This window comes from Sander lucioperca, chromosome 5, assembly GCF_008315115.2.
Source record: "Sander lucioperca isolate FBNREF2018 chromosome 5, SLUC_FBN_1.2, whole genome shotgun sequence".
NCBI lineage: Eukaryota > Metazoa > Chordata > Actinopteri > Perciformes > Percidae > Sander > Sander lucioperca.
This window is the reverse complement of record NC_050177.1, coordinates 18,870,690-18,881,715: the sequence shown is the minus strand read 5'-3', so window position 1 is coordinate 18,881,715 and position 11,026 is coordinate 18,870,690. Positions and strand designations below refer to the sequence as shown.

At 38.1% G+C, this 11,026-nt stretch overlaps 1 long non-coding RNA gene across 1 annotated transcript; it reads right to left on the bottom strand.

The window, feature by feature from the left end:
- Positions 1–1,187: 1,187 nt before the first annotated feature.
- On the bottom strand, positions 1,188–10,166 carry LOC116048431. Its single transcript, XR_004104630.2, has 3 exons — positions 9,896–10,166; positions 3,936–3,945; positions 1,188–1,199 (listed from the first exon to the last, which is right to left on the bottom strand). It is a non-coding gene; the product is annotated as an uncharacterized LOC116048431 (long non-coding RNA).
- Between the last annotated feature and the right edge of the window lie 860 nt (positions 10,167–11,026).

Below are 11,026 nucleotides of genomic sequence, written 5' to 3'. Positions count from 1 at the left end.
CCCTATTACCAGTGTCTCAGTTACATGTAAGCTACACATCCAAGTTCATTTTCAAGTTGGTTTTCTGTGCTCCAATTTGAAATTCCAAGCCATGGACCTAACTACTACAACATATTGAAGCCTGCTGTGGTCGCCAATTTTAAATTTGTCATGAAAACATTGTTAATGCCTTTTCATCACTAATCTACAGTTTGTAAATATATAGTTCGAGAGCAAAGATAATAATCCCTAAAATCATCACAATATCATTACATTAAGATATTTTCTTAAAAATACTGCTCCAAAACAGGTGATCATTTAGACTGTTGATCAGACAGACACATAGCTTAAGCCTAACATACCTGACACACATGGTGGTCACTAATGAGTTCTTCTTGTCCATCCCCTATGTACTCGATGAGACATGTCTGTAGCCCTTCCCTCCTTTTCTCCACAGAGGCAGATGGATCCTATCAAAAAGTAAAAAGTAAAACCTGTTCAAAATTCAATGCCTGATGACACCAGCACAAACCACGCACACCTCTGTATTTCAACTATTCATACAATCCAATCTCAAGTTCCTCTTACCTGCATCTGTTATTTGATAAATCCAGACTGAAGGGAACATAAGCACTTGGGTATCTAAATAAAAGAGCAGGTTAAAATATGGTTAAAGAGTTTCTGCAGGCATCAGTGGTACATTTAATGACTTACTTAAGTAATAACTTTTATAGTTTTCAACACGGAAATTGATAAATAATCACAGAAGACATTCAGTGATGGATGTATCATCATGGATTTACTTTACTAAGTCTCCAAAAAGACACTAAATCATAGACCGCGTAAGACTCCACAAATTTTGCAAGGATTGGGACACTATATCAAAAGCAACCTTCCTTTATGCAACCTTCCTTTATACTATGTACAATACCACTGAGGTCACCAGTTAACATTAGCTATCATTTACATTATTGCCATTTCAATAGTTTTTATCATTCAGTTGCACAGCATTATTTAAACTTACATCTATATTTTTTTATATATTAACATTTCTAACATTGCTCATAGTAATGTCTGCCAAAAACTCCCAACAATGAGATAATCAGTTTTTTTGTTCTTGCTATATTATATAGGCATTATCAACATTCTAATAGTTTTTCATAATTCATTTGTACAACATTATTTATGTTAATATTTACTCATAGTGTAATTGTACTTTTCTTTCTCCTTTTTCCTGTGTAACCTTGTGATGTTCGTTATGCTGTATTTTGTTATTTATGTTAGCACCTTAGGTCGTTTCCTGTTGAAATGACAGCAAACATAACTTAAACATCAACAATCACATCTCTGTGTTTAGCTAACATTAAAAGCTAGTGAAAATTAGCTCGCATTAGTGTCTTTTTTCTGGGTTTTATCATATTGTTTGTGTACAGCAACGCACCACGTTTCCTGCTCAGAGGCAAAGGGGAAGCTATATGGCAGACACAATGAAGTGCATAATATTCACAACTGAAACGTGATAACGTTAGCTAAGGCATACTTTAGCTAGCATGTCTGCTAGCATGTCTTCATTGAATTGGCTTGCCTAGCCTACAGTGAATCTCTACGGGCTTCGCTTCGGGTGTCTGTTTTCAGTGTAATGTTAGGGTTAGGGTGCGCTAAACATAGGGTGACCAGACGTCCCCGGTTTCTGGGGACAGTCCCTGGTTTCGGTGACCTGTCCCCGGCTGGAGCTGTCCCCGGAAATGTCCCCGGTTTTCACTGTGCCTGACAGACCCGAAATTGGAATGAAATAGTCGTGCACCCTACACGCACAGGCTCAAGACAGCCAGAGCAAGCCTCAGAGCTCAGAGATGTTCTAGAATGCCCATTTTACGATGCTAAAATTACAGTCTGGTGGGTTTAGCAAATGCAATTTACTTTTTATGTTTTAAAAAATTACTCTTTAAAGCAGCCATATTATGCTCATTTTCAGGTTCATAATTGTATTTTAAGGTTGTACCAGAATAGGTTTACATGGTTTAATTTTCAAAAAACACCATATTTTTGTTGTACTGCACCACTCTCTCTCACTGCTGCAGATCCTCTTTTCAACTGGTCTCTGTTTTAGCTACAGAGTGAGACCTCTTTTTTTCTTCTTCTTCTTCTGTACTATCTTTGATTGCACTCGCACATGTGCAGTAGCTCAGATGTAGATCATGTCAGCTAGCTAGCTCCATAGACAGTAAAAGAAAGGCTGTTTCTACAACTTCGGTCAGTTACAAGGCAGGATTAGCTGGGAGACTTCTAAATGAGGGTGCACATGTAAGTAGTTCTTTTGTAGATTATGGTGAACTTGTGTGTGTTGTAGCAGTGCTTTGCTATTGAGAACGAGGTAGCATGCTAGCGTTAGCATTAGCATGCTAACGCTACGAGCTAATGGTTGCGGTTAGCCTGCTCGTTTCGGCTTGTGACGTCACAAGCCGTGCCGATTTTGAACAGCTCACCCAGAGACTGAGACTGAAGGCAGGACACATTTTTTTTTTAATTAACTTACATTGTAGCTTGTTTCACCATGGACGACTGCAGCGATTTTGTTTTAAAATACTGGACCAATTTCAAAGGAAAATATTTCTTCAATAGTTTTAATTGTATCCGATACTCAATGAGCTGTTGCATAAACAAGCCCAGCGTGAAGCAATAAAGCAAAAGCTGTCCGATAAATGTAGTGCAGCAAACATTACAACATTTCCCTCTGAGGTGTAGTGGAGTACAAGTATGAAGTAGCAGCAGGGGCGATTCTAGGATCAGACCTTTAGGGGGGCTCAGCCCCTAATGAGAATGTGACACAGATATTGTGCATGCAAAAGTGTTATCTGCACCATGAAATTACCAACTTCTTCACAGCCGACAGACAGATAGAGATTCAGCCAAAGTTCCAAAATTATAATGTATTCTCATGTAAACTATTTATGTCAGCACAGACATTTTTGTTAATTGCTTAGCCAGTGTATCCCACCATAATGGTTATTATACTGTCAAATTCCAGACAATCCCACTTACATCCACCTGTGTGTGTGCATGGTTATAATTCTGAAGTGCAAAATAGTTCAGGCTACCACACAAATATTTCCATCCATAGATAAGAATAATCAAGTCTAACCTCTGAATTTCTTTTCAAAGTGCACCAGATTGATGCATTTAAACGTTAAAGTAGACAACATTTTCTTACAGGGGAGCATGCCCATGGATGGTGTCCCCGTTTTAAGTTTTACAAAGATAAAAACATTACCTTTTTTGGAGGTATTTACGCTTTTGAGCTGATTTTGTCTCAGAAATCTGGTCACCTTAGCTAAACACGGTGACAGACCCAACTGCCAAGGTTACTTATAGGACTGTTGTTTAGCCCGGGCAGCAAACTTAGCATGCCATGCATGCAGGGCAGCTAGTACAATTTGCTAAGTCAACGTTACCTGCCGAACAGGACCTCTCGAATCATAGGTTTAGCGCGCCTTTACATCACCAATCATTATATATATAATACCACTACTAAAATAAACTGTGGTAGTTTTATTTAAAATATATGTTGTATATATATATACTGACACAAAAAGTAAGTTAATAAAGTAAAGGCAAAAGTATATTGATACTTTTTAGGATAAAACAGATAAAATAAACTAGATCACAAATATTTAAAGTACATTAAACCTACATGATGGATGTAGCACTTATTACAGTGCAGGTGTGCCGAGGGAGAACACTTGGCTTACTGTAGAGTAGACGTACCACTTTATTAACACCTGAAAGTGGGGGGGAAGTCTTGTTGTCCCCCTATTCCTGCTCTTTTCTTAGCTTCATTAGTTGACAGGCAAGTGCGACTCCAATTAGAGAGATGCGTTTTGCATCATGGAACAGCAGTGCAACTTCATTGACTATGTTCGGAAGCTAAAAGTTTTTCCGGTCACGTTTATAACTACAGTTTTTCTGCTTAAATGTCCCACGATATTAGCTGCAGTGATATTACTGCGTTCATGGAAATGTTAACAATTACTGAAAGCAGGCTCCCTACAAGTCGTTAAGGAAACTCTCATACATCAATACTATACACAATTTAAAAAGCATCATAGCTTACAAGGACTGGTAGAGAGGGAGTGAAATGTCCATGCAGACGTGGGTCTCTAAATCGGAGAAAATAATACAAAATGTAACCACCCCATCTGCCAGACTGCAGTATGCATTACACATTTGTATCTGTTGAAATACAAATGTTCAACATCTGGACAGACTTTCACCCTGAAGTCTATTTGTTATATGTTGTTAACTAGAATGTATTATAGACTTTGGTATATTGCTCGTGGTATTTAAGGTCCCATATTGTAAAACAAAATCCATGTCTTGTTTGATTATAAAGCAGGTGAAGGTGATGTATAAATACTGAAAGTATCACGCTTAATCCACATAGAAATGCATACAGCCCGTATTCACTAACCGTGCCTTTAAACAAGCTGTTACGGCCGATACGGTTGTGATGTCACACCTATGCTATATATAGCTAGAAAGTGCCGCTACAGTGCCATTACTGTTATTTCACGGATGCAATGTACAAAATACAAGTATGAACCTGAAAATGAGCATGATTTGGGACCTTTAAGTAAAAGCTGCACCTTTTTAATGTGAGGTAAGGGTGGAGGTGCTAATAAGTTGCTGGGGATATACTGTACTTCTGGGGGGGATATTCATTCAGGGCTGCAGCTTTTATCTCAGAGAAGCCTATCATTTGAGACATGCCAAATGATTGTGAGCAATCAACTACTCCCTCTAACTAGTCAACACTCGATCCCACAGGGCATGCATTAATAATGTAGCAATGATGAATCTCCCTCTGAACAATGACATCCTACTCCATTAGCTCCATCTGCTTTCACTGTGTCTTGGCCAGTAATGTCTTTACAGCTGATTGAATACCAACATAATCAATGTGTGTGAATCAGAAAAGGTTCAAGGGAGTGTAGACTGCCATTCATACAATCACAGTAAAGTCTCATTCTGAAAAACACGTTTAACCCTCTGGAGACAAGAGCTCTGGCGCCAGAGCTCAGCAGGATAAAATGAATATGGCATGTATTTAGAATAATAGCTTCATGAGATTTTAATCATACAACCATGGTGAAAATATTGACAGAATCCTTATATTTTACACTTTTCAAGGTGTCCACTGCCAAATAATGTTATTTTTAAAATTACGTGAATTAGATAAAACATAAATCTTTTCACATAACAGCAGGTAACATTCCACAAGGAGAGCGGTAACCCAGCCCCCCGTATTTGCATCTCTATTCACATGCCGATTAGTTTGGTAGTGTATGAGGAGCTAATCACACTGGACTACGCCCAGGTAAACCTGAGAAAATACCATGCAGCTTTAAGCATAATTCATTTGGATACAAGTGTTGTATTTTGGAAGATAGACGGGATTCTGAACCCGATGTCCGCGCTGCACACAGCAGAGCCGAGAGGTATAGTGTGTTAAACTGCAGCAACTGGGAACGATACAGAGACGATTATCAACGGCCCCTGGTGCAGATTAAGTAACACTACGCTCGTTACTGTAAGTACAATAAAACCGTCATGAATAAAAGCCTATATATATATATATATATACACACACACATAATTTATCAATACTTACTTACCTGATAAAAGGTATAAACATGTAGGAAACGATATTTCAATCTGCTCCGTCTGCATGCACCTTCTGTCATCGTTACACAACCACAGCATGCTGCTCTGCAATACAGCGAATCTTTACAGTCTAAAACAAAAGCTGTCGATTTGTAGTCTAACTGTTTATCTTTGTTTGCCATGAATCTTGAAATTTGGACAAATTCTTGAGAATTTAGCTGCTGCCTTCCATAAACACACCATCCTCTCCGCTAGAGCCTTAAAGGATAACGACCCTATTTTCCTATCTTTTTGTGTCTAAGTGACTGATGGGAACAATCTTTGACATTGGTCCAGTATTAAGCGAGATCGCTGCAGTCGGCAGCGGCGAAACAAGCTACAGTGTAAGTTATGGGGCAATTGTGCAGCTTGTATTTACCTTCACAAAAGTGCTCGTTTTGCCATTGACAGGCTCAGATTAATATTCTAAGGGTCTGACAACAACCTTTCTGTTAAAGAGTTAGATCCTTTTTTTAAACATAAAACATCCGTGAAATTGCATTCACTAAACCCACCAGACTTCATGTAAATAAACAGTAATTTTAGCATCGTAAAATACACTTCATTCAAAGTCGACCGAAACCAAAAAAACTATGAAAAGCCGTTTTGGATCGTCTTTCCACTTTTCCAACCATCACAACAAACTTAGAATAATAATTTAAGCCTTTTAGTGGCAAAAACAGCACTTTTAGTGGACCAAATTGAAGCTGAACATTTGCCCTATGGGGTTAAATTAAAGCACGTTCTGTGGCTGCCAGTTAACAGCGTTCACACTTAATACTGGAAAGATTGTTGTTCCTATCAGTCACTTATACAAAAAAAGCATAGGAAAATAGAGTCCATGTTGAAAAAAACGGTAGTTACCCTTTAAATCCACATGGCTACTTAATATGCACGTGAATGACGTCATCGTCATGTTTAGACCTTCATTATTTCTAAACTTAACTCAGTATTTTGATATCAGGAATATGATTTATTTTATTGACAATAGCTCCGGGAATATCCAGCCCGAGGCACTGAGCTTTCTTTGTCTTAGTTGTATAAACAATGGAGCAGATAAAAGTGGTTGTGCTTGTTACATACTTAAGACTTTACACAATCCCCTCAAGTGACCCAAACAGAGACAAATACCAGCAAACCTCTAAAACTACTTTTTACAACTTGTTTATTAACCAGTAATTTAAAAAAAGTAGAATCATGAAATACATTCTACTTAGATATTATTGTAGCTGAACTTGTGCAGAATAGAAGAAAGTCATGGTACTTTGAAAGTTGCTTGGACTTGTTTACATTGACAACAATATCAGAGCATGCTAAAATCATGTTTGAAAACACCCTCAGACGTAGAGGGTTAATATGTTTGTACAACATATGTTATATTATGTGAGAACACAAGGCCACAATGCCTAAGTTTCTGTTATATTGTGTAACATTTTATATAATAACTATGCAGTGGCATCACACTGGACAGGGTGCCTGAGTTGAATGGACTGATCTTTGCAAAACCATTCACAGAAAGCCTGGATGAGTAGCGCTCGAGGAGGTCCTTCATAGTGTTTCCTCACCTGAAGGGTCATTCACTAAAATGCCAGCAGTGTGTGGACCGGAGCACAGCAGCAAGTAGTGTGAAAACAGCAATTTGGGTCAGTGCCACAGCAGCATAGTAACATCTGCTGAGAGGAGATGGAGTCTAACTTCACAGACAAACAGATATATATATATATATATATATATATATATATATATATATATATATATATTCTGAATAATCCAGACATCACTGTGGAAAATTTACATTAGAACTATTTTCTATTCCAGAGAAACGGAGTCTCAGTTCACCTGTCAGGGTGAACACACAGGCACTGACACACTTTCCGCACTCCGTGTCCGCGGACAGCTGTAGGCTTGTACCGGTTAATGTTCTGTGTGTTGAAACCGCTAGCGAGACTGACAAGTCCACAGCAGCCCGTTGCGTTTATGTCCGAGCCTGTATCCACCGCCTCCACCTGCACGTTATCAACTGTGTGGTTTGGAATGAAAGGGAGAAAACAGGACAGAGTAACACGGCGGCTATCGCTCATATAATTATTTATTTTTGACAACGTAGTTAAGGCGGCAGGCGCGTGTTGCAAAGTGCTGCGGGAAACCCTGGAGACCAATTGAAGAAAATTTGTCGCTGCCTCACAGACTGTAGGACCTAGTATTCCAACATACCATTGAAAAAAGCCAAATTACGTTAAGACCCTATAATTTCATTTCTACTCACAACTTTCCGTACTGTAATGAAACATGTGCACGCAGATCCCAAATGGCACAATCACTCCCCAATTTTCAAAAGAATTTTCACTTCTTAAGGGCAATATACCTTTTTCATTTCCACATTGGAAGAAAAGGGGTTTATGTTTTAAAAGACCTGTATTGTGACCATGGCTTAATAGCCTTTAATGATTTACAGGCTGAGTATGATCTTCTGGGATCATCTTTTTTCTTCTACCTGCAGTTAAGGTCAGCCAGGGCATATGGTATCCCATGGGGATCAGCACTCCCCACACATCCTCTTCATATAGCCTAATATTAGCCTCAGTGGGACCAACTCACTTTACAAATTAATTTCTGATCCTGGCAAACGATAAGCCACATGGCATAGAGACTTAGCTGCTATAAATGTTGAAAATATCTGTTGGGACACAGTGAGGAAGGCACACTATTTGGTTTTAGTTTTGGAATGTTTTACATTGTATGTGTTAAGGGATAGGGGGGCTGAAAAAAAAGAAAAGAAAGAAAGGGCTAAATCTGTGATGTTGTTAATCTTGTGCCTTTCTCAATAAAAAAATTATCAAAAAAATAATGTCTAAAAATGACTATACCTATGTTATATATTTTGTTGAGTTGTGTACACTATCCCAAATGTTATCAAAATTTTTCAAACCTAGACAAATCTCTAATTTTATTTTTGACATGGGGCGTTTTGTTTAGTCACCTGTCAGTGGTGACATATAATCTTTGACCCCTCTAGTTACTCTAACTTCCATGCTTCCATCAAAACAGAACCCAAATAATATGTTCGAGAGTAATTGTAAATCATACAATGCCACAGAAAGAGTTATACTCAGTAACTGTAACCTACAACTTTTTTCTGCCACATGGCATCATTTTTTCATTGATTATGCCACTTTGCAACACAGTAATACAGCAGAAACCATATTTATTGATATTGATTGATTTCACTATCAGTCCAGCTTAATGATAGGCTACTACAATGTGCTGCTTGACAAGTAGCTAATGCTAATGCTTGGTGGGTAACATTATAAGGTTACGACATTGTTCAACACGCTCATAAAGTTATTTTTAGTATGATTGTTTTGACCACGGTTAACAGCACTGGGCTAACCCACGAATAACTTCATCAGTAACGTTAGCTGTATAGATAGACGACTAATCTAATGCTAATTTAGCCAGCGGCGCTAAGTGACTTCAGTTGCTATGAGAGCTGACAACAGCCCTGGGACATATAGTTAACGTTAGCCCCCAGCCAGCTAGCAGCCAGCCACTATCATTACAGCAATCCACACCTGGCCAGCACTTCACTCTAGCGCCGGGTGCTAACGATGCTAACAGCAGTTTAATGAACCGTCAGGAAACAGACCATATCAGACCCAGGCACCCAAGTCAGAACAGCGGCCATCTGTAATGATACATCTCTGTTAGCATTACCGCTGTTCGTGCCGAAAATCTCCACCCTGCCAAATTTCTCCCCCCTTCGCGTTTAGCTGTCTTTACAGTTAGCTAAATGAACCCGACAAAAGGTTTGTTAGGCACCAAAACGACTAGATAAGATTACAAAAAAGTGAAGGGGAGCTAATTCTGACCAGCTGGGAGATATTCTGCTGCTGCACAACATCGGCTATCGGACGTCCTCGCCGACCAGAGATTTGGCCAGCCATCCCCACCCAGACCCATCTCTCAGCCTCGTTGAGTACCGTTACAACAAACCCCTTTCGCCCCAGTGTTGAAAATATCCAAAAGGTGACATTGTCATGTGAAATATATTGTGGTTTTAGCTACTGGCTAATGTTAGCTTGCTTGCTCACTAGCTAGCTAACTGGTCAGCCACCAATACAAATCAATTCAAGAAAAATGTAATTATGTTGGGGAAACTGCAGCTATTTTATTAGAATGACATGAGTAAACATTACTAAATGTAACTTGAATAAACTTTAAAAGTCCCATGGCATTAAAATTTCACTTCATGCGGTTTTTTAACATTAATGTGAGTTCCCCTAGCCTGCCTATGGTCCCACAGTGGCTAGAAATGGCAATAGATGTAAACCAAGCTCTGGGTATCCTGCTCTGCCTTTGAGAAAATTAAAGCTCAGATGGGCCGATCTGGAATCTCCTCCTTATGAGGTCATAAGGAGGAAGGTTACCTCCCCTTTCTCTGCTTTGCCTGCCCAGAGAATTTGGCCCGCCCATGAGAAAGCGAGACATCATGGCTTAAAAAACAAGTGAAGCATGGCAGTTGGTCAAGGCCACACCCTGAAACCACTCGCCACACTGTAAAAAAAAAAAATCGTAAAAAAACGGTAAAAAGTCTGGCAGCAAAGTTGCCAAACACTTACCGTCAAATTACAGTAAAAAACCTTACATTATTTTACAGAAAAATTCTTTTTTTAAATACAGAAATTTCCTGTAAATATTTTCTGTATTTTTACAGTCTAACTATTGTAGAATTAAAACAAATTCTTGTTATAAAACATTTCTAGAATGTTAAACAACTGTATAAATCTTTATCAAAACTAAGAAATATTGCAGAAATACCTTAAAATTACATAATTTAAATGAAAACTGCTGTTTTCATACGGTTTTCTTTGGTAAATTCACAAGATTATTCAATCCATCCACAAGAACTCCCTGTTAAAGTACAGATTCCTGGATGTAAAACACATAAAAATTATGTAAAATGACTTTCAAATACCCTCCTTTAGGCATTTATTTTATGATTATCCAATCTATTTACGGTAAATTCCTGTTTAATACTGTTTTTTTACTGTACAAAAAAGAGAAGATAATGGGATAATACCTTCCAGAAACATTGTAATAATAGTCATTACTTTATATAAACAATATTTGAGAGTATTTACAAGCAACTCTCCAATATATCTACATACTTTTACCATTAATGTATGTTGTTTACTTTAAATAAACATTCATTTATAGTTATAAAAGGCAACTCTCCAATATATTTACATACCTTTACCATTAATATACGAGGTTTACTTTATATATACAAGCAAATATCCAATATATACACATAGTTTTACCATTATTGTATGGGTGTTCACTTTAT